Raw genomic sequence first — 6,000 nt, 5'->3', positions numbered from 1 at the left:
AACTATCCACATCAACCACTACTAATGAAGCAGTATCTATTTATGCAGATCTTGAGGGCAAGAAGGCTTACTGCCATGTTTGTTCTAGAGCAGCGATGGCTCTCCAGATGTCACTGGACTATATCTCCCATCACCCCTAAGCATTGGCCATGCTGCTTGGGGCTGATGGGAGTTGGAGTCCAACAACATCCAGAGGACCACTGGGCTAGAGGCCTATCCAGGGCCAAACTAGTCATGAAGCACAAGGCATGTCCTTTTAACTTTGACAAGAAGTTGTGAGGGATTCTGAAGAGCAGTGGCATGGGGGAAAGGATGCGTAAACCTTTGCTTTCGGGACAGTTTCTCCAATCAAAACCAACCCCACTCCCACTATTTTTCTGTCTTCAGGGGTAAGTATACAAGGTCACTTTTCCCCATAAATTTTTCTTCCCAATAGTTTAGTGTGTGATTTTGTTAAGAATAACCTGAGGGGAAAAAGGATACCAGACTGTTATATCTCCCCTGTGGTATTGCTCTGATTATATTTATAGCTCTCTGAGGCTTAATTATAATATATTATATTATATTATATTATATTATATTATATTATATTATATTATAATATAATATAATATAATATAATATAATATAATATAATATAATATATTGTGTTGTATTATTATTATATTATATTATATTATATTATATTATATTATTATATTATATTATATTATATTATATATACTGTATGCATCTGCTATGCCACATCTGGTCTGGTCCTTAGCGATATGTGAAAGAATGCTTTTGGGTATGGCCCTTTTCCAGACTGATGTACATTTCAGTGAAAACTATCAAACCTGCGTCTAACCCAACCAAAATTTTAAACCCCATTGATTTCAAAGGAAACAAAAATTGAGCATGCACAGAAATAGTTACACTGTAATGAATGGCCAGTGCAACCCTATGCATGTTCCTCTGAAAGGAAGTCCTACTGTGTTCAAAGAGGTTTGCTCTCAAGTCAGTGTGCGTAGGGTTCTGTGTAGGTGACTGCTGCAGATTAGGACTGGTAGGGTGGAAGGCAGGGAGGCCAACAGTAGGGGGAGCCAAAGTCAATGACAGGGAAATTAATTCTAGTTTTGTTTTCATTCTGCTTCCTGTTGAGTTCTACAAGGGCAAAACTGAGATTGAGGAGAAGGAAGGTGACCAGCCGCATCATTCCCTGGACTAACTGTAAGTATGAAGTGAGGTCTGGGCTTCGTGAAGCAGTGCTGGATTTTTCCTAATGGACCAGACACCGCTGATAAGATTGTAAGCCTAAAAAGTACTTAGGCTTGGCTGGAGTGTACCCTATATGTGGGGTTGAGACTGTGATTTTAATGAGTGCATTGTAAACGTATCACACCGATTTCTGCTAATATACAGCATTAGTAGCAAGTGGCAGTCTTGAATGATGTAGATAGTCCTGCTTCCTGTATGAAGGCTGAGGAGGGAGACTGGATTAATTAGTTTCTCCAGTCTGAGTATTTAAATTCTCACTGCTCTTCTTCTGTATAGGAATTCAAGGGTGAGTTGTCAGTAATAATTTCTTGAGAGATTTTTAAAAACCCGTGTCTCCCTCCCTTATTAGTTTTAATCAAGAGTCACGGCTCCCTAAGCTTGCTTTGAAAATTATTACCTATCAGCAAGACGGAAGACCAACATATGAGCTATTGACAGCAAAAGAGGAGAAGTTCTTCATGATAGCTAGCTGTTGAGACAAGAGTCCCTTGTTTTGTTTTGTTTGTTTTGTTTTATCCATCTACCTGAAATGAAGTTCTTAAATAAAGCAACAATAGTCGAACTCTATGATGGCATTCGCTTTGTTTTACAGGCAGAGGCTCTGACCCAAGGATTTGTGGGCGTTCCTAAGGGGCGTGTTATGCCAAGAGATCTGCAACTGGATCTTCCCACATGATTTTATTACATACAGGCACAAATATTCTTACTTTATGTTTCTCCCCTGTGACAAATAGCAGCATGGTCAGCACAGGGCAATTAATTAATCAATAATTTTAAAAGAATGAACCTGGCATTCATTTGGCAAGCTGAAATCTACGTGGAAGGACCAACAGCTCTTAGCTCCATTAGTATGTCAAAGTTAGACCACAGCATCAAAAATAATACAGACCACAAACATCATATATTTTAGCGTACGCAAGGAAAATAAAAGGTATCAGACAGCATGTTCACATGCACAATCAATAGCATATTGATTTTGATAACTTTCCCTTATCCTTGCAGCCTGACGAGCAAATCTGGCAACAACCCTTCTAATCTATTTTTGATTTCCTTAATTTTAATTAAGAGCAACAACAAATGAACATACCAGTAGGTTTGCCCAGTCAGCGGAGGTTTCCTGAGCATAGCTTCCTGACTTCATTTACAAAATGGTACATGGGGGTGATGCTCTTCCATTTCAACGCAAACCCATAGCCATTTTTCATAACTAATATTACTCAGTCCCCTGTTAAAATGGCACAGTTGTAATGAACTGTGATCTCAAAGATGTAAAAGCATGTCTCAGCATCCGTTTGGGGAGTGATGCTAAGCCATCTGGCCTACACCTTTCCACTCACTGAATCTATATGGAGTATTTCATTTTAGTGTCACATCAGAGCTGAAGAGTCCTAAAGTCTATCAAGTCTGAACTAGAGTTTTACACAAATGGTCCCTTAAAATTCTCCACTCTGTTTATGAGCAGAGAAATTTGGGGGTGCTTTCACTACATTTCTCCAACAGTTTCTCAAAGATTCCTCACCATTCGTAGTTGCAGTAGCACAATATCCCCCCCCCCCTTTTAATGCTATTGCAAGTGGCAGTAGCAGCAAGTGTGTTGGCAGCTTGGTCACCATTTTGTATCCTCCACAATGCTTCAGACACAGTGTTGTTCTGGGGCATTGTGAGAGGAAAATGGTGGCTACTACAAAAAAATGGTGGAGAACATTTGGGAGGAATTCTTTGGCCCTTTTCTAGGAGGTTGACTAAGATAAAGAAAAATATCACAAAAAGAGTAGATTGTCTGCAACACTTTTTATATGAACAATGCCATGGTCTCTCTCAACAACTTCTTTCCAGACCCATGGCCATTGCTCTGCTGTTTGAGTTTTATATGACACAAAAATATCATCCATGTTTTTATTGAATTGAATTTTGTTTAGCCTTCTTCTCAGAAGGGAAAATATTCAGAGGTTGAACTGTTTGGCATGGGAAGAACAAAGCAGAGTAAGTCAGATATTGGAAGCTTATAGGCTCAATTTATAGGCCCGTGCCATCAAACAACTATTGATGCTTGAGAGTTTCCAATTGCTGGTAATGGACGGACAGGGGGGGTGCGGGGGGTGCGTGAGGAATAATGTGTTTGATCGATCAGCATGGACAAATTTCATTTAGAGGATCAATAACAGTTTATACTTGACAGAGCTGAGGGAGCACATTTATTTTTCCCTTGGATTGAATAAATGTTTTCAATGGGACCACAAATATAAAGCAAATCTAACCGTTTCTTAACTTGAGGCAGATATGTGTTATTGCAAGCAATGTGTATTTAAAACTAATATACAGGGCAATGGATAGCCAGAGGCTGAAGTTGCTGAACGAAATGAATGTATAGTTTATTAAAATGGAACATATGGCAAGTAGACGGGTTTGTTTTCCTAGCTGCGTGAAATCCATAACAGAAGCAATCATTTTTCTTAAAAGCACAGTTGTTTGTTTGTTTGTGTATGTGTGTGTGTAGTGTGATGTATTAAGGCTAAATCAGCAAAACCTATTTTTTTTTTTAAATCATGAAATGTAAGAGCCCAACTTAGCTGTCATATTTCCATCAAAATATGATAATGGCTTATTGCATTGCATTCTGACAGTATACTGTACAAAGTTGTCAGTGCTTAAGAACTACAAGCCAAGTAGCTGTTGATGCAAATTGCATGCTCACCATCAAGCTTTGCAGTAATTACAATCATCTAGCGCATACCAGATTTTTTTTTTCAAGGGATAGGAGCACAACCACTGTGTGTCTATACACACACACATGAAGGTGATATAACCCAAACGATGTGCACACACTATGTGAAGAGCATGGCCCTGTTGCTTCCAAATAGATCATCAGGTGCAAAGGGCAAATGGGGTTTCTAAGGTCAATTCTCAAGACCAAAGTAATATGTTGAAATGTGAGTGTGACTTACACTGGGATCAGTTGGAGGCAAGGTAAACTGATCACATTTATTTCACCCTGAATCCAAAACCATACCATTTGCAATGCGTCCAGATTTTACTGGTGCACAGTGGGAAGGCTTAGACTGTAAAAACTACACACACCATTTACATGCAATTGCTGCAGTGCCTGTTTTGGAGGCAGCTTGTTGTGGAGATGTTTGTAAGCAGGTCAGGAGTCGGCTTCACCTGCTGAGCAGCAGCCTGAAGGCGCAGAAGGCGAAGTGACTCCAGCTACTGCTGATCGGCCTTCTTGCTCCTGATGAGAACCAGGTGGTTTCAGCTTTCTTAAGCAGGGTTTCCAGCCTCATTCAGTTTCTGGAAACATTTGTCATTCCTGACCAGGCTGTTCTGCTTCTTGCTTCTCATGGCCTTGGACCCTCGGTTTTCTTGACCCCCCGGATTGTCTGACTATGTGAACTGAGATACTCCTGACCTTAGGCCTGGACTGGACCTTGTTTATGTACTCTGAATCCAGGCAAGTACTCCCCTTGAGACTTGGCTGGTTGGCAGGCTTCTCCTTCCACTGAGCTCTGCTGTGGATGGCAGCACAGGACCACAGCAGCAGGTGTATCACTCAACCTCTAAGAGGATTTCTAAGCACACTAAGGGATAATTCAGATATGTCTGCACTAATAACTGGCATTATGCAAAAACTTGCACTAGCAACCCATTCCCCTCAAGCTTTTGATATGAGTTAGTCCCCACCCTCCCCAAAGCCCCAGAAATCTCCATTGATGTTGCATTACATGTGTGTGGCATTTTTCACATACGTTTCCCTATGGAGCAATCTGTAGTACTGCGTGCAGCTAAGAAACGGAGTGTTGCAGTTTGGTAATGCAGGGCATATGCAATGAGCCGGAAGTCTTTGGTTCACATATCGCCTCAGGTGGTCTTGTGTCCTCCTTGGAAAAGGAGGGTCCTCCATTGTCAGCCCAAGCTTATGGGGGAAGAGCAGGAGTCTTGAAGTTGTCCATCAACAGTCAGCATTTGGACAGCAGACTGAAAAGTCACTCAGATCAAGGCGGATGTGCAGGGCATTTTTTCAGCCTGAACTCAGTTCTGGCACCTCCCAGGTGGGCACCGTTGCCACTATAAGAGAACAAGGGAGGTGTTCATGGTGAGTTCCAGCACCTCTTGTTCTAGAAAAATAGCTCTGGGGATATGTATTTTTATTTAGACAATAGTAACTATTTCTGAATCTGCAGCTATACCTAAAAACTAGCATATGAAGCATTTCCTATTCTTTTTGTTGTTGCTGTTGAAAATTAGAAGTGGCCGCCCACATTTCACTTAAGCTATGAGCTCCGTAGGTGGCCTGTGGCAAGTTACAGCCTCTCAGCCTGTCCCAACCTTATCATCTGTAACATGGGACTGACAAGTTGGGCCCAACTTACAGGGTCATTCTGAAGATTGCCGAGATAATATATGGAAAGTGCTTTGAGCGAGCACCAAAAGCCTAAATAAACACGAAGCCCTATTCTTAGCATGGTAGGCAGCCCTGTTCTTTAAACTCGCTGAGCTTCAGCAGTGAGAAGTCAGTTACAATAAAGGACATTGTGTAGGCCACTGGCTATCTCAGGCACACTTTCTTTCAAAAGAAACAACAAGAATGGTTTAAAATGCATATTGTCTGTGCATGTTTCGGTAACCAAAATGCCAGCTATGCCTGCCTTAGGGCTGCTTGTATGTCAAATGATTAAGTCTTCAAGACTCATAACCACAGGGTCGTTATCAATGGTACTTCTAGGTCATTGTGCGCTCTACACC

General features: G+C 41.2%; 1 long non-coding RNA gene across 1 annotated transcript in view; it reads left to right on the top strand.

Annotated features, from left to right (window-relative positions):
* The first annotated feature begins 1,135 nt into the window (after nt 1–1,135).
* The window catches only part of LOC309380422, a 45,349-nt gene continuing 40,484 nt past the window's right edge, over nt 1,136–6,000 (top strand). Inside the window, exon 1 of the long non-coding RNA XR_014172919.1 lies at nt 1,136–1,209. This is a non-coding gene — a long non-coding RNA (uncharacterized lncRNA). The remainder of the gene's footprint in view (nt 1,210–6,000) is intronic.

This window comes from Podarcis melisellensis (assembly GCF_964234715.1).
Source record: "Podarcis melisellensis genome assembly, chromosome: 1".
NCBI classification, from domain to species: domain Eukaryota; kingdom Metazoa; phylum Chordata; class Lepidosauria; order Squamata; family Lacertidae; genus Podarcis; species Podarcis melisellensis.
The sequence above is the reverse complement of the archived record's forward strand: the minus strand, read 5'-3'. Positions and strand labels throughout refer to the sequence as shown.